General features: G+C 41.8%; 1 protein-coding gene across 8 annotated transcripts in view; it reads left to right on the top strand.

Moving 5' to 3' along the window:
- Nucleotides 1-26,341, top strand: part of syt1a (synaptotagmin Ia) — a 231,555-nt gene that overhangs the window by 97,675 nt on the left and 107,539 nt on the right. For all 8 annotated transcript variants that reach the window (XM_077234215.1, XM_077234212.1, XM_077234217.1 and 5 more), the window contains one exon: nt 25,118-25,204. The gene's annotated coding sequence lies outside the window, so the exon portion shown is untranslated. The remainder of the gene's footprint in view (nt 1-25,117; nt 25,205-26,341) is intronic.

Here is a 26,341-nt window from a genome sequence, read left to right as displayed (position 1 = left end):
ACCTATGCCTATCGCAACCTAATAATTTTATCCACGGTAGCACAGCAGAAATGTTTCGGGATGTTGCATTAGAGGGATCAAAGCGAGAGTATCTTAATCTGTTCTTGAACTGTATGAAATATCTAGGGCAGGTTTTTTTTTTTTTTTTTTATTGTGTCAAGACCATCCGCTGGTGAGTCATACACATCATCTCAGGCTCCAGGCACTTCCAAAGAAGCACCACGTTAATGCAAAGTAACATTTGGTTAGTGTAAAATATTCTAAATCACATAAGAGAGATGCAAAAATAACTGTATTTGTGCAGATGGAAGGGTTGCCGCATGCATCGCTGACAGTGTTTGTGTGAGTATGTGTGAAAAAGCAGCATATACTCATTTTGAGTTATAACTGTCATCTAAATCCTTTTCCCACCTTTTAACATGCAGTGTAGGTGGTGTGCTTGAGGATTAGGTCTAACCTTTAATATGTATTTGGGAAGCGCACAAGCTGTAGACTTACTTCTCGTACTGTATGGGGATCAAACCAACTATCGAAACCTCCTAAATGAATCAAACTTATCTGCTATTGAACATATTGCATAGGTGGAACTGAGAAATGAACAGTCCTATTGATACAATACAACACAAGCAAGCACAGACAAACCCTTCCATCACAACATCCAATACACAATAAATGTCACCATATGGAGGGTAACATTTTTATAGTTGAAGCAATCCATCTCACTTAAATCCGACTAAATGGAATGCAGCATGAGATAACATCTACTTAGTTCAGGTGGCAGCCATTTTGTTTTCTCAAAAGGCAGTTGATATAGCATAAAATTGACGCAGCACAGGCTTTTGTTCCTTTTTCATCGTAAGCAAGGCAACTCAAACAGAGACGTGTCAGACTGAAGTTAGTGTGCACTGGCAGCTCTGCTAATTGCATACAAATTGTGTGTTCAGCAAACTTAATCGGGCAGAGAAATATTTAAACAGTGCATGGGGTGAACTCAATCATACAGTAATGCCTCTTAAACCCACTCTTTGCAATCAGAGCTGGGCAATTCCAGAAAAAAAAATGTATAGACTTCGTTGATTTTGAAGGAATGCCGCTCTTAAACCCTGACAGTTTTTCAACATGGCCCTTTAAATGTTGCAAGGATGTCCTTCTTATGCTGGATGCGCATGTACACATTTATCCAATACTAATGTACATTTTAGCATAATAATAATGAGACTCTCTACCAGTAATTTAGAGTAAACATAAAAGCACAATTGACCCTATTTAGTTTATTACATGTACTTTGTCTTTATTGTTCATGATTCATCAGTGTATGTTATTCCAGAGTTGAAAAAAACTTGTGTAACTCTAAGATGGCTTTGAGCTGACATCATCTAGGCCTTGTGCTAGCTATTATTTTGAACCACTGTTATGGGTAATGCAGTCTTTTCAAAAATCTTGCCAATAGTAAACGTTGTAGAATAAAAATTCTGGTTTTTGGTCTGGTTATTGTTTTGCATGTAAAATGGTTTTGTGAAAATGAACATTTTTAAACATGAAACATTGTGAAAACGTGATTTTCAAAGGCTGCCTCTGCTATATGTGGGACAAAAGCAGCAATAGGATCTCCATGGAAAGGGAAGAGGGATTCTTCTCAGGTTGGCCTACCGTAGCCTGAGCCAAAATGCCCAGATGCTTATTAAATGCCGCTTTGGCTCACATGTCTGCTGTAAATTGAACATGTGAGCGTAATTCTGAAAGTCTGTTTGTTGTGTTCAAACACAGACAGTCCTTCTGCTACCCTTCCTTATCTGTACACATTCCTGAGATCAGACTTTCATAGCTGCCCACCTACCCTGCCCTGCCCTGTTTTGACTCTGAAAAAAAAAACAGGTTACAGTGAGGCACATACAATGGTAAATAGGGCCAATGTGTTTGAGGATGTGAAGTTTACAGTTTTATAAAAAAAAACAATCTATTATTCGAGATTATCTATTAAGTTGTTATTATAATTTTTATGGTCATTTAGGGTTTTAGGTGTCACTGTAGGTTGTCATTGAAACAATCTTGTTAAATTGGATATAACTTTACACAGAAAATGTTAGGAATTAATTGTTTTCACTAAAATCACATACTCTTTAAACTCTGTGAGCCAGTTTTTTAGAAAAAGTGTGGAGATGCAGTGATTGACCTGTCAGGGACCGGAATCAGAGGATCTTCCGCATACTCGGCCCGGACCGGCGACTGGCCGGTCAGTCTCACGTCATTCCAATTCTGAGCCGGTCCGTTTTGTTGCCAACGTAATTTGCATATGCATCCCTTTCAGACGCAAAATTTATGGCAGGAGAGTATTTAACCCTTTCGCACGTACGATCACACCGGTGTGATCAGTCTTGGCTGGTCCCTGTAGCGTACGATCACATCGGTGTGATTAGAACGGTCAGTGCATCACGTGATCAACTTCTAAATTCAAACGTGCTTTCGCGCGTTGACTGGCGCAGAGCCAGAGACAGACGCACTCAGTGCTGTCATATATCACAACTATTGAGTGTTTTCAACCACATAATGTTTATTTTAGGTTTCAGACACTTAAATACACATAATTACTAGCAAAACAATGATTTTGAGTTTGTAAAAAACACACTGATGTCTATGGAAGCGGCAATAATTATTCTTCCTTTCCATTATAATAAGACAACACTTTTATTCATATCAGATACACATTGTGTAAGTAGCTTTACATTTTATCCTATTCTTCTCCCAGTTCACCGGCCACCTACTTTCATGTATTTCGTGAGAAGTGGAGGAATTGACGTGTTGTAAATCCAACAGATCCGATTCTCTGAACTGTGAAACAAACTAACATGGCGCCGCCCATTGCGCATACAGCTCAACTAACGCGATCGTTATAAAGGTGTTTAAACAACAAAACACTTCCACTTGCACATATTTGACAATCGGAATATCAGTGTTTCATGCTATAGCTAATACATTTGTGTATATTTTTAATAAAAAAGGAAAAATTACATAAAAGCAGATCATCATTCATTCAGCGCTGTGTTGTAGTTGCGCTGTGCCACGTGACAAGCAATGACGCGTCACCATGGAAACATTAAAGTGACATGTTCTAAATAACGGTCGCCTTGAAAAACTCACGCTGGGGGGTCAGTTAGAATATTTTAAACTTACGTGTGAAAGGGTTAAATGAATCATGCAATGTGATTTACTAAGATTTGCACTGGTCAATTTACTGGTATTTGCACAATTATTTACCACCCAAAAAGCATTTCTTAAACCAGACGCTAATTTGCGCTGCTCTTGGTATATTGACGCTCAAATTAAAGAACACAGACGCAGCCGGATCATTTCAAGTAGATCATGTGCAGAACTTTCCATTTCCATCAGTGCTTTTTTGGAATTGCGCTCTCACGCTAATTTGCCATGTTTAATAAATCTGGCCCCAAAGTAATTACGAGGAAAATTATGGCATTCATGGCCCTGGATGACCAGCCGTTCTCCATAGTTGAGGACAGAGGTTGCAGAATTCTGATAAATACCTCAGTCCAAAATGCACAATGCAGAGTATGCAGTACTTTTCCGACGTTGTGTTAACCGAGTTGTTTAATCTCGTGTCATGTCACACACACATCCCATTACAATCCGATTCCGAAGCAGCAATACATTTTTCAACTGCTTTTTGGAAATCTAATGTAAGACACTCGTTTTCAGTTAATTGTTATTTCTACCTCTTTCCAGTCACTGAGCACTTTATTTTGAGAGTTAAGTGAGAGAAGATCCTGTAACAGTGCTGTTTGGAAGGAATTGTAATGTTTAATAATTTATTTTATTATGAAAAATAATTTAATTCAGGACTGCGTAGATTTTTGTTTATATATGCTATCAATTATAGTTCTTAGAAAGAAAATCGTAATATGCAAAAATCGGTATTGGCAGGGTACACTTACAAAGTAATCGGATATCCGCATCTCTAAAAAAGAGGGACAAGTAGAAATTTAGTGCTGTCAATTGAGCTTAACTTGTATTGAGCCAGGAATATTCTTTTAGGAGGGGTTGGGATCATTCCGAGGGCAGTCATACCAAAAGCTAACTTGCAAAGCAAGATAGTACCTACAAAAAGGCAGCAGTCAGGTCAAATTTAGTAACATTTTTACAGTGCTGGATGTGTCTCAACTGATTTCTCGTTTCAAACAGCTGTCAAGGTTATCAAAAATTGCAGGCCCCATGTGTGTTGTCTTGTCTTTTGTTCTTTGTGTATCTGCTCCCTGTACCGATTTATGCCTTGTTTCCTAAATGACCTTAAAATAACCTCGACATGTCTCTTGTGATCGTACAGCTTAAGAGCTACGCTCCCTTGATAAGGCCATTCACAAGTCTGTGGGACTGAATCAACAGCAATTATGTCTCCAGTGGCCATTTGCAGCATTTTTGTCACAGTTTTCTTTGAATCAATACCATGTTTTAGCCAGCATCAAAACAATAACTACATTTCATCATTTCGGCAAAGAGAAAAAAAGGCTTTTTGAAGAGCACCTGCTGAGATGAATGTGACATGGTGAAGCAAGACGCTAGAAGCTGAGGAAGAGAGAACTAAGAGTTTCTCCAAGATCCGCTGACAGTTATGTAAGTACCCACAACCTGTCAAAGCCAGAGAATCCCTTAAGAAGAACCAGAGTCTGAGATGAGGAGGGAGGTGTCCAAACACCTCCAAGTCAGATAGGGAACCTCACAAGAAAGCTGCAGACGAGTACAGCTGTTATCATGTGATCCAGGCCTCTCAAACCTAAGCTGTAGCAGCCTTGAAGAAAGAAAATGGACATTGATAAGTGATTGTGATAGCGAAGCAAATCAAGAATATTACCATGGACATATGGAAACCATGATTCCCTGATGTCATACTTGATAAGCAGACATGCCCCTTCCAATTACTTCATAAACCTGTAAGGAACCAATGTGGCCTGTCCATACATTGATTTGCTTTGTTCACTGGAGCGTAGTGTAGGTAACAGCCATATTGTATACTCCCTTCATATTTAGAGCTAAACGTCATCATTAGCTCCGAGTTATTAGAGCGGACCTTAAGGAGGTTGCTAAGGAACAAAAAAGCAACTTCAGAATGTGCAGTTATTTCTGATTTCCACGTCACAGCTTTTCACACCTCGGAAGAACAATGGTGGAGAATTTGGAGAGGAGACAAGGAGAAGATAATGTCTGATGTTGCTATGGAGTCTTGAATGGAATCACAGTATACTACCATTACCAATGTGAGATGAAAAGAACATAAACAAACACTCAATACTGTGTTTTAAAACGTGAGAACGGAAAGCTTTTAAATCTGACACTTTATGATGCCCTACACGATTTCATTATCCGCTAAATGCTCTGTTACTTTCATTCTTTCACATCCCCCCTCTCCATTCTCTGTCTTATCTCCTTTGCTCTGTTCCTCTTCCTCTCCCAAAGCGAGTAGCATATTGGAAATGTCAGCCCCTTTCTGCTTTGGCCTTTTGCCTTGGGACACATTACAATGTCCAGGTCACACCATATCCCCAGAGAGGCTGAAGAAAGCATTCTAGCATGATTTTATTTTCAGTGAGAGCCAGTTGGAATAGAGAGAGAGAGAGAGAGAGAGAGAGAGAGAGAGAGAGAGAGAGAGAGAGAGAGAGAGAGAGAGAGAGAGAGAGAGAGAAAGAGAAAGAGAACGAGAGAGATAGAATGTTCTAGAGATTGACATTATGTCGACAACAGCCAGAAAGACCTTGGGTTGGTTAGTTACTACATTTACATTTTTACATACGTGCATTTGGTAAATGCTTTTATCCAAAGCGACTTACAGTGCATTTGAACCCATAATATTGCTGTTGCTAGAACAATTATCTAGTAGATAATCATGGTTTGGAATGAGCTGAAGGGATATTATAATAAATACTAGACTCAGACGGCACTCCCAGACATACAGTCTGGCAAATAAACCTACAAACCTTTGAACTTTTATTTTCAGAATTTTAACTATTTTAAAATGGCAGTTATACAAATGATTTGGAATTACACTTCATTTTAATTCTACTTCCTTACATTCCAATTTGAATTACGTTTCTGCATTCTGTTTGCTACCTCAATTCAAATTCATTACACATTGAGAAAATAATTTGGAATTTAAAGTGCTTGACTGCCAGAAATTGCAGACATATTTTTCATTATGATTTTGTAGTCCTGTACAGCTAGTAGAGGAACCACACTGCATTTTATGTTTTGTTGTTTTGTCTATTATTGTGGTACCACATAATTCATATAATGCTATTGCTAAACAAAAAAATTAATACACGCAAACATGCATACATACATACATATATACATACACACATGCATACATACATACATACATACATACATATAAACAAACAAACAAACATACATACATACATACATAAACAAATAAAAACAGTAGTTGACCACTTAATCTTGGTCAGATTATCGCTTCCTAGGAAGTGGATGGTTTTTGCCCAAAATAAGCTAAAGTGTACAAGACTTAAAGATAGGGTATAGCAATTTGTTTTATAAACACTTTTTGTTATACTGGTTGAAACTCTCTTCACATCCTTATATCAATCAATAATAAAAGTGGTCTAAATATTAAAACATGTACATATACTGTGTCTTCTGTGTAAGTCTCAGAACCAAAAAATGTTGTACAATGATTGTATGTCCTACCTGCCTGTCAACATGTATTTCCATACCTCCGCGCTCACCATCCTGCTCACTCAGACATCACACTTCATCAGCGTGCTGTAGACACAGTCACCGGGTGCCGTAAACAAACAGCATTCATCTTTTACAGTTACTCCTGAACCTAAACAACTCTATCAACTCCGAAATAAATCTGCAGCAGTCAGGGGGTTGTTTACGTTCATTATTGTTCTGTTTATCTATTCATTATGTTCTGTACTTTGAGACATGAGGTAATTTAATGCCGTCTCTCATCGACATGCAAACTCTGCCATGTGCGTTCATGTTTTTTGAAGGAGGTGTGGCTTTGGAGACGCTCTGAAGGGAGTGTGTTGTCACATGCTTTCAAAGCTAGCTTGCTATTGCTAGCCACTATGAAATTGCCTACCGAGCCTTGAATGTTAATAGTCAGGCGTTTGGTTGTGAGGCTAGGTACATACAAAATCGAAAACATCTTCATCTTGAATACAGTAACATTACAGCTAAGTGCTAATAATCAGTTACTCTAAACATTTACGGTTGCTGGTTCTGTATTCAGCAAAAACTGTTAGGGCCTGCTGAGCTGAATGTTCCTCGCCAAAGGGCAGGCTATCAGCAGGAAATAAACAAGCCAAGTAAATCTTTTCACAAGCTCTCTCTGGATATATGGTCATACCATTCAGGGGGGGGACAAGACTTGACCACTTCCCCCCCAGTAACTGAGTTTTATTACATTGTGCCCTGTGCAGTGTACTATGTTCACCTTTGCTACCTCACAGTGTGCGGCGAGCTCCTGTGTCTTTTCTACTCAAAGCCCATGGTGCAATCAACACAAACTGCCTTCCCCAGGCCCCAATTGGTAAGACAACATGTAGGCCCACCTGTAAAGGCCCACATTTAGAGTTGAAAAGAGGACAGGCATCTGCAGGGCATCCACTCTCTGTAATGACCGCCAGCAAAAGGATGCACATGAAAGTCTGAGTCACTCGCCCAGTCCCCTGAGTGAGGCTTTTACTGGGCCTAGGCTTGCTTTGATCCCTCCCTTGGAGAGGCCAGGAGGAAAATCGCATTAAAAAGGTGAGGGTGGAAATCTGATTGGCTTTGTGTAAAAATCTGTAATGCCAAGCCTCCATTTTGTTGCTGTCGCACATTGTGTGGGCTTGATGAAGCCCAATACTGCTGGTGCTGAGAGTGCCAGCACACAATGCCTGTATGGTGAAGTGCACAACATTCGATAGAAGTCAACTTGACCTTATTACATCTGGGTTCTGTCTCATTTGTTACAAGGTGTTCATTTGACTTGAAAAAATGTCACTTTTGAAAGTTGATTTGTGTCACTTCTGATTTATGTGATGGGAAATTAAGGAAAGATTTGTTTTCTCTGAAATGGGTGGGAGGATCATATGTAGTGTTCATACTGCAACTCATATAAAAGGATGGCACCAAGCATTTTGATTGTTTGATATGACTACAGTATTATGGGGATAGTTTACCCAAAAATGTAAATACGGTAATTTACTCGCCACATATACTGGTCAAACTTTAAATATAATGGAAGTAAATCAGTGTTGTTACTGTTAACTAAAACTATTTAAAAAGTAATTTTCCCTAATTGAAATAAAATATAAATATTAGACGAAAAACTTTTCGAAATTAGAAATATTGCCTTGGCAACTAACTGAAATTAGGTAAGTATAGATAAAACTGAAATTAAAATAAAATTACAAAGAAATATTATAAATAGCTAAATATTAATAAATACTATAATAGTACATCAATAATACTGATTCGCACAACATGTGCACTAGATTGCAAGTCATATGATAGCTTAGCATGAGAAACAGACCAATGGTTATGTCATTACATAATCAGTCCCAGTCCTGATTCATGTTCATTATATTAAAAGAGTGGCCAGGACTCTTAATAAAAAAAAATAATTAAAAACATTGCACCTTTTCTGTTTGAAGGATGTGATACTGAGTAAAAAATGACAAAATTGTATTTCATTGAGCAAACTATTCCTCTAGTAATGTTAAGAGGCACCGTACATCCTCTGAGGTTGGCATTTGGATGTAATTGCTATCGGTTTAACCATATCAGTAAGATTTACTAGTGTAGTCAAGGCTATTGTTTTGATCTTGCTGGTGAAGGACGCTAATGAACATTTGATAGAGATCGAAGTGGTGTGTTCAGCTCTTGTCTTCCTGTCATAGCGTTTGATGATGCCGGTGCTGACGCTCCTTGTACTTTGTCACAAGGTTACAAGAGTAGGAGCAGCAGCATGTATGGATAGTACACCAAATCAATGTATTATTTCCTTTCTCCTGTGAGACATATTCAAGACCCCCTCCTCACTGCTGTTCTCCTCCAAATCAGGCAGTGAGGTGGAAAACTGGCACTGCTAGCTCCCTGCTAAGAGATGCCACTCATGCTATGCATGGGCAGTGTGGGCCCATCCTTATCGTCGCTATGGATACCTCCTTGCCCACGGAAATGCACGAATGAAATCAAGTTGAAACATAGAATTTTCATGCACAACTCGTTATTATGCGCTCTCACACACATCTGTTTGACATCTGTGCTAAATCAAGAAGACCCCTTATGAATAGTAGACTACTTTAAAGTTGCCTTTGAGATCTTTTCAGGCTCAAATCCCATCCTTACTCCAGCTGTTTGTTACTTCCACAATCTGTGTAAACCTTATTAACTTTATTACTCTTCCACATAAATAATTCGACACATTTCCTGTCACTTTTTTTGTTTGTTTATTAAATATTTTGAATGATTCGGATGATCGGTCTAGTTTTGGTGCATCATGAGCTGAAACTCTAATCGTTGGCAAATCTCAGAATTAATATTCATATTTCATACTTTACATTATCATGCTGTGATTTACGATTTAAAACGTTTGGTTTTAATTTTTTGGGTTTTATTTTTAATTTATATAGGCAAAATAGAATATAATTTATTAGTTATTGTCAATAACATGAATATAATTATCAGTATTGGACAGAATTTTTATAGCAGTGCATCCCATGTTGGCATATATGGACATGGCAATTACACTTGAATCCGCACTAACACAATTGGACAGAGATCACCACGACATTCAAAATTTTCAACATGAGGGCAGTTTGCTCGCATATATTAACAAAGTTTAGTCCATTTTGAAATGTCACCTGTGTCCTAGCTGACCCGAGTAGAAATTGCAACATTGTAACAATTTAGACCCTATGTCTGAGATCGCGCTTAGTGACGATCCATCTTGCAGCAGGAGAATGAGAATGCAACTTTGTCCTTTCCAGACATAATAGCTGAATGCAAACTCCAAAAAGCTGAAGAAATTAATTGAAAAAAAAATACAGGATGTGACTTCATTCCTAACACCGGCAATGGATCGTCCTCTGAATAGCCCCGTAGTGACCCATATCTGACTGATTTTTCAAAGCAGAATTCAAAAGTTTGTTGTATTATTCTCATGGTGCTTCATTTCGTGCCAAATTGATCTCTGTCAGCAATTTATGCACAGTGGCTTGGTGAAGCCATTCAATTTTATAGTGTTAATATGGCGCACCGCTCCTCATTTTGTAAACGAGGAATGCTTGTGAATTGGCTGTGAAATTGGCCATGAAGCTGAGGCTATTTCTCCCCAAACCCATGGATAATGATCGCTTAAGATGAAACTAGTGAGAAAAACATTGTTGGCAGCCTACTCCTACTGCACTTCATTTACATATCTTTTATGAAAGGACACAACTGAAGATGAGTTGGTAATCTTGAACTAAACATCTCTACAATTCAGAAAGTTCCATTTTACTGCTGCTTTCCGATGGTCGCTCTCGCATTTTCTGTCTCACTTTCCCTTTATTTATTAGAGTTCAGAGTCCATAGTTCTGTCACACTTGATCAGCATTCAAGGTTTATTTTCCCAGCCATCGACATCCATATTCATACTCATCAGCTGTGGGACAAGCGCTCTAGGAAAATTCATGTATATGGTAGAATAACAATCACTTTATTTCACATCACCCTTACAGCAGGGTCCAAAGCTCAGAAGGAACAGGGACGTAGGTCATGACAATCTGCCATTCTTGGACATGACAGAGCCCACTGTCGGGCATCCCAGACATAGTGGAGCGGAAATCTTGTCTCCCCAAACAACAACACCCCTCATATTCCTCGCCGTGTGTAATGATGCCCTTTGCCAGGAGACCAATCCACCAGAGATGGTTTGACACATCCTGTTTAATCTCCTTTGTACTACCTGGCAAGTCCCAGAAATTTTTTTGATTTAGATACAATGTGGCTGTTTCAGTGACTTGCCCGGTGGGCATTGGGAGGTAGATTTGGTAAGTCTAGGCATTCGGTCAAGGGATCTAGGCACACAACTCGAATGGATTTGTTCTTGCAAAGCTATTGGCAATAACAATGGGAGTCATGCAGAGGGTTGGAGCAACTACTTCCCTGATGCACCTCCTGCCAGGTAGTTTGGAGTGGCTGTTACCCAGACCTCCTCTGGCTGGTTTCAGGAGACCTGTCTACACTATGCCCTTGTATTTAAAGTGTCTCATTTTTGAACCACTAGTGGCACTAAATGGAATTGCAAAAATAATGACAGGTTCACAAATCCTCATAATTTGCACAAAGCGTGAAATGTTACTGAGACTCTTTTAACCCCAGAGGATTTTCTTCCATTTAAGGACCGTATTCGTGGTCATTTATTTTATTTCCATACCAGAAGGATTTTTATCCCAAGTTAACCTTAAAATCTCATCTTTTATGGTGGAACGTCATAATGGATCTAGGTTTTGTCACCTCAGTCTGTCTTTATGTAAATGCTCTGTGGGCTCTTACTGTATGTTTTAGTATAAGTTAAAGAATTTTTATTGGGTTTTCAACATTGGCTCCAAGAATTCAATGATATTTTTGTTCTTCTGGTACACCATTGATTCTGAATTGTGATGTCTGGATCTACTTTCCTGATTTATAAATCTATTTCCCCTTAACAATTTCTCAATCACATCAACTGTATTTTTGATTTGTACTTCTGACCCTTTAATGCATGTCTAGTCTCTTTTTGAAATTACTGATTTAATATTGGTTATCTTTTCTGAATTTTGTCAGAAAGGATTGGCTTAGCTTTGTTTCCTACAAACATCCTTTTCTTAACAAAATTCGTTATATAATTGTTTAATTTTTCTGTTAATATCCTTGATGCAAAATACATTTCTGTGAAAAGCAACACTGCATAAGATATTGAGATTTGTATTTAGAGAATGTATCATTGATATGGATGCATTTTATCTTTCTGCTATGTATTATTGGAAAACAAACAAAAATGTGATAAAAGCCAGGCATGTATCTCTCATATTATGCCCTTCTAGACTTATTGTTTGTGAGAGTTTTCTAAACACCACTCATTCATTTTGGATGTAGTCCATTTACAAGCCTTCGCCAGTACTCTCTTTCAGGAAAGCATTCATTTGTCCCTAATGAATGTGGCTGATTACTAAATCAGTGACATGTTTCAGCTGGTCATGTAACCCTTGAAGAAACCCAGTGCACCATTTTCTTTGCACTTTATTTTCTCTCCTCCCATCCCAATCCCCTCATTTTGTGAAGAGAGTACTCTTTACCAGTAATCCCCATGATCAGACCGATGGTTGAATTGCCGTTGATATATACCGAACGCATTGTGATCGGCCAAGTCTGAAGTTCTTTGCATCTCATTCAGTTGAGAATGAGTCATCACTAAAGTACCTAAAGTGAGGGGTAAGCATCACTTGTCTTTATTAAGGTAAATCTTGTTTACATTGTTGGCACTACTAATAGAGGACAGAGAATAAGCCCTTCTCGGCTGCCTTGGAGATACTGCAATGAGAAAGGTAATTCTTTGAAAAAGAGGGTTTGAATGGATGGCCTTACGTCCACTTTCTCAGCGCTGATGAAGCGCAGGGCACAAGTCCTCATGAAAAGACATATTTGAGGCAGATTATTTATATATTTCAGCTTCTGGGAAAGGCTTTGATGGACAAGGACAAATCTATTGAAGGGACGGATGGATGAGAATAATATCTACAGGATGAATCATTTTCACATCAAGGTTTTTTATGATGTTTTAACAATACCGGTTATGTGAACTTAAAGCACTGGCTTGTTTTTCATTCAGGTCTGCCTTAAAATCTCAAACACAAATATACAAATCTGCACTGAAAAATAACACTTTTTTCTATCAGTACTTTAATGACTTGTTAATGTTTTTCATTCCAAATTCGCAACATTCTCCTGTTTTAAAAAAAAAAAAATATATATGTTAAGCATGAGTTAGTGAGATTTATGCTTAAAACAAGAATATATAAAACAAGTATATAATTTAATGTAATATTAATGTACGTTTTTTTTAAACAAACTGGTAAATATTCTTGATTTGATATGCTAGAACAAAAAAAAGGCAAATTATGTTTTTGTTGGTTTTGTTTTTAAACGTATGCTAATTTGTTTCACGGCACTACAGTATACACTAGAAGTATTCTTCCTCTACAAGGCACACTTACCGAGTATGTGGAGCATATTTATAAATGAGAAAGAGAATATTTGTCTTCTTCCAAAGCAGGGCATCTTTTAGTTGATTACCAAAGACAATCCTGTCTTATTAGTCGTAAACATGGAATAAATTCCGGAGCTGTGCCACGAGGTTGCGATTTAACACAAACGTTTGAGTTTATAATTACTCACTCCAGGAGCTGCTATTACAGCAGAGAGGCAGAGGATGGCAAATGTGTCACGTCGGGATAAGTAATCCAGGCACGCCGCTGAAATCGCTTCTTAACTGGGTGCGGCATGTCTCTCCCTCAGACTTATGATTCTAGCACAGCGGGACGTCAAAGAAGGAAGGGTGGGGGGTGGCCTTGAGGAGAAAACAGATTTAAAAAGTCATAGAAAAAGAAGAGGAATGGATAGACTCAACTGGCAACAATAAAAGGCATCTCACTGTTCTTATTTGTCATCCATTCCTCAATCAAACCACTCACTAGGCTCCCCTTAGTCAATTTATATAGGACTGTAGCCCTTGCGTTCACACACACACACTCTGTTTAAAATGAAAGGCCACAGTGAGCACAGTGTATGACTTGTGAATGTCATTCTTCTGAAGCCAGAAAACCTTGTCTCTGGGGAGTGGCAGTGGGGAGAGATGGGAAGGGTTGTTGTTGGCTGACAGACAGTGCCTGAAGAGTAACTTAAATCGCCGAATGAGAGCGACTCGATGGAAACCAGTAGGGTGGAGTGACACATTCGCTCAAATGAGCTGCTTTCGTCTTCAAATATCAGACTATCAAATAGCTGGAGATGAATGTTAGAGACAACGCAAGAAAGGAAAGAAGATAAGTCACCAATCCATTTATTGCCGTCTGTCATGCTGTGCTCTGCCCAAGTTATCCCTAACGGCGCATGTTTACATATTGCGACGTCACCGTTGAGGTTACCTCCGTATAATGAGCCGAGGCAGATGGTCGGCTGTAGTCTCCCTCCAGCTGAGGAGGTCTCACGCTTTGGACACAGGCTTTGGAGGTTTGGGGGGAGGGATGGTTCCCAGTCATTTCGGAGGCTGTTAGCCAGCTATTCTGCTGTGATTGCAGCATGATGTGCCAAAGCTAGTGCACACTGTTCGTCTGACAATCACACTCCCATCATCTCTGACAACCTGCTCTGCTTCTCTCCAGGGTGAAAGCTGCCCAAGCCATTTCTAAACATAATGATCTGTTTCTTTTAGCAAATATCGCCAGCTGTATTTCAGATGTAAGTTTTGAATATCCTTAAAAAGAGAAATATATCTTCGTTATTTGCACAGACATGTTGGTTGCAATTTTAATTATATTTTGATTATAGTCCACTCTAAGAGATCAGATTTGTAGTAATAGTAGTAGCGCAGAAACTTGCTCTTATTGTCGTGTCTTCACTGCCACACAAAAGACGCTGTTTTCAGCGCTGCGTATACACTTTGCATGCACTTTAAAAAGACGAGGCTGGAATTGACATGGAAAAACCGACAGATTTTGTTTGTGTCACTGCGTATCAAGCGTTGAGAAAGCCTCTTAAGCTGAAATTCACTTGGTAATAGGCGATTCGGTTCTGACATGCCCTGTAAGTGGTTTATTAATCACAATAGACTAGGCTGTCTGACCAATCAGAGCAGAGTAGGCTCTCAGAAAAGAGGGGTTTAGAGATTGGATCTTCGAACGGGGCCGGATCTAGGCATGGGCAGGTTAGCCCTTCTATAGCTACCAGGAACGGCGCATGTCTTTGAAGGAACCATTTTCAGACTCTTTGAGAAATTAGGTGATGTGCAACGTATAGTATGAGAAAATAAAGTGTTTTTTTGATCTTGGATGCATGTAAACCCATTGAAGTAGATCTCAAAAAAAGCTCAAAAAAAACCTTTAATAAAGCATAATAGCACTGGTGGTGGTGATGAATACCTTTAGGGTATGATTTTATGATTCTAATCTAGCCAAAAATAATTTTGTATTTTAATACCAAATTGCAGCTGTATGTCAGTGGATTTATTTTTGCAGCAGAAACACATTTGTTTGCATTTTGTCTAGTGGTTTCACTAGAATCGATAGCAAGCTGTGGAAAATCGATATAATGGAGTGTGAGGAGAGAACATTGCTGCTGTTCCTTTTTCAACACTGATGACAACATAAAACATTACAAATAAATTCTAGCACCAGATCTCCACTCGTTTAAACGGATGCAGTGAAACTGCTGCTGGACAACTATTCGTGCTGCTTCTCTGTTAGACACATCTCTGCAGTGAGCTATTTCATTAATTGTTGGGGACAAAATTGGCCATGGCTAAAAGTGGCAGGAGCATTCTAAAGGACGCTATGAGTGTAACATTATAATACCCTTAAAAATGAAAACTTCATTAAGTCGCATTTTAGGGTCTCTATCTTGGGAAATAGTATAGGATGTATCTATGTACTACATGAGCCTACATGCACACCAACAGACATAACTGGGTCTTGTGTGTCTTTCTGGATAATCATCAAATGGATGCCTGTCACAATTGGCAGTGGCAAGTCACATGGGTCAGTAGGCTGTACTGCTCAAAGCTCAAACTGCATTATAATCGCAATATCTCTGCTGTCATACACACTACTGCTCCTACACAGCTTTGAATCCAAGGCCAAATAGTTGTTGTCTCCATCTCCGTTACTTGTTGTTACATATCGGGATGTGAAAGCAATTAAAAGACATGGATTGAGTTTAATCCCCTTTTCTCTGTTCTGAATCACATGGATATGAATTATGTCACAGTGCCATCTGCAGCGGTTGCTCTGGGTGGCCTCATGATAGTGTGTAAACGCTTTCTGACTGTTTGTAGGCTAACATAACTCAAGACAAGCTTCAGTTATATTACAATCATTGACCTTTCAAAGGAATGCTGTGCACAGACATGTAAAGAGAAATGCTAAGCTGAGGTAAGTACAGATAATACAACAAAAACAGAGCATGTAAATCAAACTGTTACTTTCGACAGGAAAAAGAAAGAAGAGAATGTGAGTGCATTAGCCTGTGCAAAACTCACTGCTGTGATGCTAGGTTGTTAAGTGGTTACTAGGGTGTTACTGTGAAGTTGCTATGAGGTTTTTTGGATAGTTGCTAAGGTGCTTACTTACTAGTGAAGTCCAAAGAATTTACCCCTACATCTGATATTATGGCTTGGGTGTTAGTCTGAGGGTATTTTTCAAGATCACAAAAGCCACAATATCGATACTCGGTTACTAACGTAACCTCGGTTCTCTCTAGAGAGGGAACGAGTATTGCGTAAGTTTAGCTTACGCTACGGGAAAGATTCATCTTCTCGAGATACTGAAGCCAAAAAATTAGTTACCGAGTATCGTTCTCTTACGAGAGGTTCTCTCGTATTGCGTAAGTTTAGCTTACGCTACGGGAACACTTTGTCAACGCCGTGCGCGCCAAGCATCCACATGAGACCCCGAGCTTGAGGGGATGGGGTATAAGCTTATGGGGTATAAGTGGAAAAATAAGGTGGCCAGCCACGCGGGCCATCACTTGTACATAAGCACACATAGGGAATACAGAGCAGCACGCCGGTCTGTATAGGCACATGGCACATACCCTACCTAGATCTGGGCAGAATACACCTCTCTTTCAGACTGACAACAGTTTAGCCTGCAAGGCAGGAACTTCTAGGTTATAAAACCTGACAAAGGTAGACGGGGAGCTCCAGCCCGCCGCTACACATATGTCATGGATAGAAATTCCACTGGACCATGCCCACGAAGAGGCCACGCCTCTCGTGGAATGAGCCCTGATGCCCAGAGGGCATTGCAGACCTTTTGACGCGTAAGCTGCCGCTATAGCGTCTACTATCCATCTGGACAGGCTCTGTTTCGAGGAGGAGAGACCCTTGGCGCGCCCACCAAACGAAACGAAAAGCTGTTCCGAACGCCTGAAGGAGGCGGAGCGCGTAATGTAAAACCTCAGCGCTCTGACAGGGCAGAGGAGATTCACATCACTTTCGCTGTCAGATGCTGGGAGAGCTGACAACGAAATAACTTGCGCTCTGAATGGAGTGCCCATCACTTTAAGGACATAACCATGTCTAGGTCTGAGGATGACTTTAGAGTCATTTGGTCCGAACTCAAGACACGACGCGCTGACAGACAGCGCATGCAGATCCCCTACACGTTTTACTGACGACAGTGCAGTCAGAAAGACGGTTTTCAGTGATAGATATTTCAACCCCACGGAGTCTAGTGATTCAAATGGAAAAGCTTTCAGGGCCTCGAGGACCAATGAAAGATCCCACATGGGAACCGACGGGGGGCGCGGCGGATTCATCCTCCTAGCTCCTCTAAGGAAGCGGATGACCAACTCATGTCTTCCCAGTGACTGGCCGTGCGTCGATTCTGCGAACGCTGCCACGGCCGCCACGTATACTTTGAGCGTGGATGGGGACCTTCCCTTATCCAACAGCTCTTGTAGGAAGGTGAGCAGCTGCCCCACCCCGCATGTCCGCGGGTCCAGACCTCTGTCGGTGCACCATCCAGAGAACACCGACCATTTAGACGCGTAGAGCCTTCTCGTGGAAGGGGCTCTAGACTGCGTGATCGTGTTCATCACTCCTTCTGGCAGGGCAACGAGTACCCGTTGATCAACCATGCATGCAGAGACCAGCGCTCTGGATGGGGATCCCAGATCGTGCCGCGAGCTTGAGAGAGGAGATCTGCCCTCACCGGAATCGGCCACGGAGCTGTATGTGACAGCCGTGCTAGTTCCGGGAACCAAATCTGATTCTCCCAACGCGGGGCTATGAGGAGCACCGAGTGGCGCGTTTCCCTGATTCTCTTGATCACCTGTGGCAACAGAGAGACCGGAGGGAAAGCATATAGCGGGAGGCTGGGCCAAACCTGGGCCAGCGCGTCCTCGTCCTTCGAGAAGAACGTCGGGCATTGAGCGTTGTCTTTTGACGCAAAAAGGTCGACTTCCGCTCTGCCGAATAGGCGCCACAGTTTCTGGACCGTTTGGGGGTGCAGGGACCATTCCCTTGGGGGAACATTGTCCCTGAACAGTTTGTCTGGGCCGTCGTTCAAATGGCTAGGCACATGCGCCGCCCTCAGCGAGCGCAGGTTCATCTGCGACCAAATAAGGAGGCGTTCCGTCAGATTGCAGAGATTTCTGGATCTGACACCGCCCTGACGGTTTACATAGGATACCACAGATGTGTTGTCCGAGCGGACAAGAACATGCTGGTCCTGTATGAACGGGAGGAAGCACTTCAGCGCGTTCTCGACCGCTATCATTTCCAGACAGTTTATGTGAAAACCCTTCTCCTGGTCTGACCACTGGCCAAAGGCCGGTCTGCCCTCGAACAGCGCACCCCAACCCGAGTTGGACGCGTCTGTCGAGATGACTTTCCGATAAGAGATGGTTCCCATCATTACTCCCTGCTGGTACCAGTCGGCCACTAACCAAGGCTGCAGAGCTGCTATGCAGGTCTGAGTCACTCTGATTTTCTGGCCGCCAGACACCCAGGCTCGGCAAGACACGCGAGCGTTCAACCAGCGTTGGAGCGGGCGCATGCGCAGTAGGCCCAGCTGGAGCACCGCTGCAGCTGATGCCATACAGCCCAACATCCTTTGAAATGTTTTCAAAGGGAGAAAGCTGCCCTTCTGGAAAGATGCGGCTAGGTGGCGAACACGGCGCGCGTTTTCTGGGTTGCCGTGAATACGGCGTTTGTGTGCAGGCGAGAGGGTGTATAAACCGGCTCGTTGGCTGCTAGTTGAACCACTGCAGTAGCCTGTTCGGAGGGGACTGACAGGGAAATGAACTTTGACGGCGGTCGGGCCGCAGCGGGACACGCGTGTCTTTTATCTCTCGCTGTTAGGAGGGCTTCGCGTGCTCGGACTTCAGCGTGATTCTTTGCCGAGGCCCTCTGGGGGGCGGCGGTCTGTGACGGCTGTCTGAGCGCAATCTAGGGCGGCCGCCCTGACGTCGCTGCGAAGGCTGAGGCTGTGCTGGACGCTGGGCGCTGGTTCGCACAGGAGGCTGGCTTTGTCTCTCGCGAGAGCGGCCTGTGGCGGAACTCGAGCGTCGCGGCAGGAAGAGGTTCATGGCCTGCGTGGTCTTTTGCACCACAGAGAAGAGGTCAACGATCCCGTTCACCGCTGGGCCGAAGAGACCAGTGGGGGAGAGCGGCGCGTTCAGAAAGGTGCCTCTCCGTCACGGTTAACGCGGCCATGGCTCGTCCGATGGCTTGGGCTGCGGCTTTGGTGGCGCGGAGAGAGAGATCCGTCGCACTTCTCAAATCCGTAACCGCAGCTGGGTCCCGGCCCTTCTCATCCCATTCACGGAGGAGGTCGGCTTGCAGGATCTGAAGCACAGCCATCGAGTGTAGAGCAGACGCGGCCTGGCCGGAGGCGGCATAAGCACGGCCGACCAAGGCGGACGTGGCTCTGCAGGCTTTAGACGGGAGGGCTGACCGTGACCGCCATCTCGCAGAGGGCGGGCAAAGGTGCGCTGCGACCGCCTCTTCCACAGGGGGAATAGCTCTGTACCCTTTCTCGGCGGCGCCGTCCTCTCGGGAGAGCGACGCGGAGGCCTGTGACTGAAGTCTAGCAGAAAACGGTGTATTCCATGACTTCGTCAGCTCCGCATGAAGTTCCGGCAGGAATGGAGCGGGCCTAGTTTCTGAAGCTGCGTGGCGGCGACTTTGAAGGAAACAGCCGTCGAGCCTGTTCGGCGCGGGTTCCTTCGGCAGCGACCACTCGAGCCCGAGACGGTCAACAGCCTGTGTCAGCAGGCGCATAAGTTCCGCGTCAGCTCCAGCGCGGGTACGGGTGGATTCCTGGATTGATGAGGTGGCGGAGTGAAGCGACCATTCCTCGCTGTCTGATGCCAGGATAGAGCAGCAGTCTCTTGTGGCGTGTCCCTCGGCCTCATCCTCCGAAGCGACGGCAGTGAGGCTCGCAAGCGGCAGCTGCGCGTCAGTGAGGAGAGGTGGGGAAGGCGAGAGCGAGGCTCGAGGGGGGTTCTCCGGCGAGCGCGTTGCTGTGGCCATAGGTTCCGGCTGTCTCAGGGAACGGCGCTTCTTCCTGCGCGGTCCCACAGGGGGCGGAGTGACTGCTGTGGTGTTGAAGGCTTCGAGTCGAGCCCGCAGGGTCGACAGCGGAAGCTCCTCACAGAGCTCGCAGCCCCCGGACACGAGGGCGAGCTCTGCGTGTTCCAGGCCCAGGCAGAGAGCGCAGATCAGGTGGCGGTCTCCGGCGCTGAGCGGGGCTCTACACGAGCCGCAGGAAGTGCGAGGCATCTTTAAAAAGACGCTTGCTGCTCTTTTAGAATAATATGCAAGGCAAAAAGGATACGTCGCCGGATAGCGTAGCTCGCACGGATGGCTGAAGGTGGCGAAGATGGCCGGCTTCCTCAGCGCTGTCCTAGGCTGGCTGTTCGCTGTTCGACGGCGGCGGTGGCTTCTCTCAGATCCAGCGATGCGAAGAGCTCGCTGAAGAGTCGAAAAATCAGGGAATTCAGCCTACAGCCCCTATTTTTATACGCTAAGCCACGCATATCTGGCGGGCTGTGACGCTATAAAGGCGCGGGCGCCCTTCAGTGGGCGTGACGTCACGCCGGGCTCACTGGTAGGCTGCAGCAGTTGCCCGCAGGGCAGCCAATGAGCACGCGAGATGGCCTGCTCTAGGTCTGCTAGCTGCTGCACTGCGTTGACAAGGTATACAAAATTAAGGATAATTTTTTGGCTTCAGTATCTCGAGAAGATGAATCTTTCCCGTAGTGTAAGCTAAACTTACGCAATACGAGAGAACCTCTCGTAAGAGAACTGATCCGATTAAAGTAAATTAACAACACAATTTTCTTTTCTGCTTTCATATCTATACAAGAAATCATGTGTTAGGTTTTGAATACCCGTCCAGTTTAATTTTTGCAGGCGAAATCCATTCATTTCACTAGGAATCCACGTGATGAGTAAGATTTCCCCGAACAATATTGAAATTAAATGATTTGGTTATGATTTGGTAATGAAACAGCTAAAAAATGTACATAGATACATAGCAAACAAAATGCATAGTGTCATTTTTGCATACAAAACTACTTCACAAAGACTAAATGGAATAGTTTAGCTGGACTAGATCTGAAAATATTCAAAAGACTAAAATGTAAGAGTAAATAGAAGGCTGACTAAAACCACATGGCAATATGTTGCTAAATTTAACATTGACATTTCATTCTCATTGTAATGCGACCCCATTATTCGGCAAGAACTGCAAAGAATGTGAATGAAGACATGACAGCTTCCCAAACAGAAACAATGAAGTAGAGCTGAACTGAAGGAATGAAAGAAAGAGGGATGAAGAGAGAAGCCAGTTATGAAAGGAAACTAAGAGACAGGGATCTTGAATGACAAATCATTCTTTCATGGCCACAAACATAAAAAAAAATGTTGAAAGTAATTAACCGGTGAGGTAGACAGCAGACAAATGGGCTTCAGGGACCGTCATTGTGTCACTTGTGTCGTTTGTTTCAAGAGCTTGTTGGTAGGAGCTGTCAAATTGCTAGCGCTTCATTGATTGGTGGGCCGGGAGGCTGGGCATTCTTATGCTTACAGCCTCTGCATTATACAGATGATTTACACACCGAAGCAGCTGTTCGTTCTGGCAGCGGTTCAGACCTCACATAAGTAGTTTCAAAGCAACTCTAATGGACTCAAAGCTGGAACTCGACCACAGCCAGCCAACCGAGACAAGTGATACAGAAAGCACTCCGCAAATTGTGGGTCAACATCAGAGTCATTCATTCTTGTTCTAATTTTGTGTTGATCTTCAGCAGTTTACATAAAGTTTTTTTTACACAAAGGTGGTGTTACCATGTCGTATAAGAGAACCATGCACTACCTTGTTGACAAATACTTGAACAGTTCATAAGCTCTTCCCAATAAAACATCATTTAATGGCGTGACCTTGTCCCGTTAGGCAGGGATTGTGTAAGATTGTGCAAGTAAATACACTCAATAACTGTTTCCATCACCCAGTTTTTAAGTGCATTTTGAAGTACCGCATCAGAAACGATTAATGGAAATGCCAAATTTCACAAAAAGAGTTGCGAATAATCGGAGATGGAAACGAATTTGCCAAATAAATTCTGAGGTAGCAAACATTAAACCCACGTGACTAATCAACTGTTTTCGCTGATGGTGTTTTATTTACTTTTGGTTACCAAGTACCAATACCACGTCATCCGTTCAAACAACTTGATGGAAATAACTACTAATTCGACTAATTCACATTCGTTTTTTGCACACTTTTAAAACGTTCGCTTCACGTTTTGATGTTTGATGGAAATCCAGTTATTGTTTGTTGCACACAGGCTTTCTTTGTATGTAAATTGTAATGTTTTATTCTAACAATGTTTTTCTAAAGCAATTAACCTTGTGCTGTTAATGCCCTTGTTATTTACTTAAAACATTTAGTTTACTTCTAAATATTTTATTTGCACTACTGTTTAAAGTCAAAATCTTTTATAAAAGAATTTATTAAAGAAATCAATACTTATATTCAGCAAGAAGCATTCAGTTTATTCAAAAGTTACAGTAAAGAGAATTATAGTGTTACAGGAATAAATAACAAAAAAAATGTTTTGTTAAAATTGTGTTTTTATTGTATTTTTGATCAAATAAATGCAGCCTTGGTGAGCTAAAGAGACTTCTTTCTAAAATGCTATAAATCGTTCCCATCACAGACATTTAAATTGTAGTGTATTTATTTTAAAACTTTTATTTGTGTGTTTTTGTACATTTTCTGATCATGACAGCAGCTTCAAATGTATCTGAATCATGCAGGAGTGATGCTGTGCAGTTTCAGTAAAATATGCCAAATCATGGAAATCTGCTGCATCCGTCACAACCTAGCATTCAGAACCAATACACAGGATGGATTTGCGCTGGCAATATGTGCGCTGTCATCTGATTAGCATAATGCATTTGGTGAATCGGCACTTAAACCATGCAGACAGTGCACAAGTAAACAGTAACAGCGGGTGTGCTTCCTTCTTCATGATTTCCCCCATTTATGTTAATACAAGGAAATAATTCAGTAGACCTTGGAATTTTTGTCCCAGTGCCAGCAAGGTATAATTTATTCGACTGATAAAATGGCAGGCTTTTGTTGTCTTTTTTCCATATGTGATTGTCTTTCCATGCATTGCCTTTCCGCACCTGCCAGTCTAAAGTAATAACTTTTAATCTGTGCATCAAAGCCTGGATAAAGAGCCTCTAAGGAGAGAGGGGATATGGATGAGAAACTCTGTTTCTTCCCCCTCCCTCCATGGCTTTCTCTTTCTCATAGCTTTTGCTGCTTGTTTGCATGCCATGTTATCAATAACTGTGCTGCACCACTGACAAAGACAAATCACTTTTTTATTTTCACATTAAAGAAAGACGAAAACGATCTAGACTGTGTGAGCTTGCCCATTTGATTACTTTAAATAGTTACCTCAACCTTCTGTTCTGCTTGGCAGCAACATGCTGCCCGTTGAATAGCACAGTTCGCCCTAGTATTCAAATAGCTTTAATCAAATGTGTGCGCTCTGAAAATAATTTGCTGTTTTCTTTCTGTAGAATCATGTGTCATCTTAAAGATATATTTCATCCATAAATGAAAATTCTGTTATTATTAACATCTTCGTGTTCTCCCGTATTTTTTTCCTTAGAGCACAAAAGAACAATTTTGAAGAATCGCTACACGCTACACTAATTTCAATACAACAGTAGATCATAGTGACTGTGGCTAAAAACACCAAACAAACACCATAATTGTGGTCTATACTATATTCCAAGTCTTCTGAGGTCATGTGATAGCTTTGTGTGAGAAACAAACCATTCATTAATTATTCACTACTAAAGTTATTATTCACTGATAATCTTCCCCTCCAGTGAGCTGTTAACTAACGATCTACTTCTATTGAATCATTGAGTTGATTAGTGAACTGGATCAGTCTGATTCATGAACAGATTTAGTCAGATCTGTGAACCAGATTCAATGAAAAGACCGTTCGGCGTTCATGAATCATCAAATGACAATGGTTTCTCATATATCATAAGAGATTGTGACTTGCTAGTGGTAATATGCAGATGCACAATAGACTACTTCTGTGGTGGGTTTATTTTAATTTTTTTGTCTTGTTATCAGAAAGAATGAGAGTGAGTATATAACTATCCCAGAGTCCTTCTTGAGGGTGAAGTGTTGTTACTCCATCCTTATTCACCTGCTCTATAGGCAGCATTTTTAGCCTATGCCCCAGTGACAGGAAGCACCTGCGGTGCAGAGATCTTAGAATGCTCTTTATCTCAGTTCCACAGCACATTACACAATTCAAGCAGCCCGCAAATGAACACGCAGGACGTCAGCTGTGAAACCGACCTGTCGATACCGCACTCGTCTTCCCCACTGAGAGAGTGAGATTACCCAGCTGATTGGAAAATCAACAGGAGGAAATGACACTGGCTTTATGGGTTATTTCTTAATGCTTGCATTTGAGTCTATTGATTGTGCCATAAGAACATTTTCTTGTTTCCTCCTTGCACAGTATGTTGCACAGGTTAAGCAAGACTCAAGCTGTATTGTGTCTAAAGTTTAAAATATGTATGTATTTATTTATCCTGATTTGATAAACTTTCTTATTGCATTAGTTATTTGACCAAGAAACATTAACAATTAATGGAAAGTATGCTTGTTAAGTAGTTATTGAGATTATAGTCTTAGGAAATTTTAATTGACTTTCTTTAGAGAGTTTTCAGGATTTTCTTAATGCATAGATATAAAAATTATTATACAATATTAGTTTTTGTTGACCTCTGCTCTTTTTTTTGCAGATTAGAAGAACGCTGCTCCCTGTGACTGACTTCGGTGAGAGAGAAAGTCTGAGGCCAGCTTCAGCAGCAAGCTACCTTGAGTTAAAGGTTAGTCTTTGTCCCGTGGCTTCAAAGACTAGACGTACACACACAGAGAGATACGCATGCATCCGTTTGGTTTCATTAGAAATGCCAGGGGGCTGGAGAGGTTCCCTGTCCATTCACAGCCAAACACCTGCACTGCTTTCATCCCCTATCTGTCCACTCAGCCTTTATCACCTGCCACCCAGCCAACCACAGCACACACACACACACACACACACACACACACACACACACACACACACACACACACACACACACACACACACACACACACACACACACACAGAGACACGACATCTAAACAAGCCATACACACCAGACATGCCTCACGCACTGCTAATTCGCACAGCCACATGGCACATACCAGTCAGAATACCACACAAAACTTCTGTGCACACCTCCACACAGCATGCGTTCACCCAACACATCCTGCTGAAAAGACCATCTTAGACCAGAATGACTTTTCACAGCGTCCTAACCAAGCGTGACATAGCAATGCGGCAAACAATAACATTTCTTCTATGTTAACCAAAACCAACAATTCTGAACGTTTATATATATATATATATATATATATATATATATATATATATATATATATATATATAATAATCATATTTTGATGTTTTGGTATGGTATGGTATTTATTCTTCTTAAAATACTTAAAGCTTTCCTGTAGCTCAAACAGTAGAGCGTTGGCTCTTGCAACATCATGGTCCTGGGTTCGATTCCCAGGAAAAGCTAGAATTAAATGCATTGTGAGTCGCTTTGGATAAAACTGTCTGCCAAATGTTAGGTTTAGAAACATAATAAGCAGTCAAGAGCATGGCTATGTGTCCTAAGCGGTCAGGTCAGGTTTCAATGATTTCCATGATATTTGATAAGTACATAATAAGTCATTTTCTAACCTGACCTGACTGCTTAAGACACATAGCCATGCTCTTGACCAGCAGAACTAAATTGTCCAAGGTAATCTTGGTGGTTAAGCTAGTCAAGCAGCATCCCCTATACAGTCTGATGACTGGTCTTTTCAGCAGGGCACACACCAAGACCTCCACCTGGTTCAAATACCTAATTTCGAGTCACTGAGGAGATCAATACATGCTCCAAATAAAACAAAAACAGTGTGCTCTACCTCTG

Source organism: Siphateles boraxobius, unplaced genomic scaffold, assembly GCF_051911475.1.
Source record: "Siphateles boraxobius isolate OS27281-9 unplaced genomic scaffold, OSU_SipBor_1 19, whole genome shotgun sequence".
NCBI lineage: Eukaryota > Metazoa > Chordata > Actinopteri > Cypriniformes > Leuciscidae > Siphateles > Siphateles boraxobius.
The sequence above is the reverse complement of the archived record's forward strand: the minus strand, read 5'-3'. Positions and strand labels throughout refer to the sequence as shown.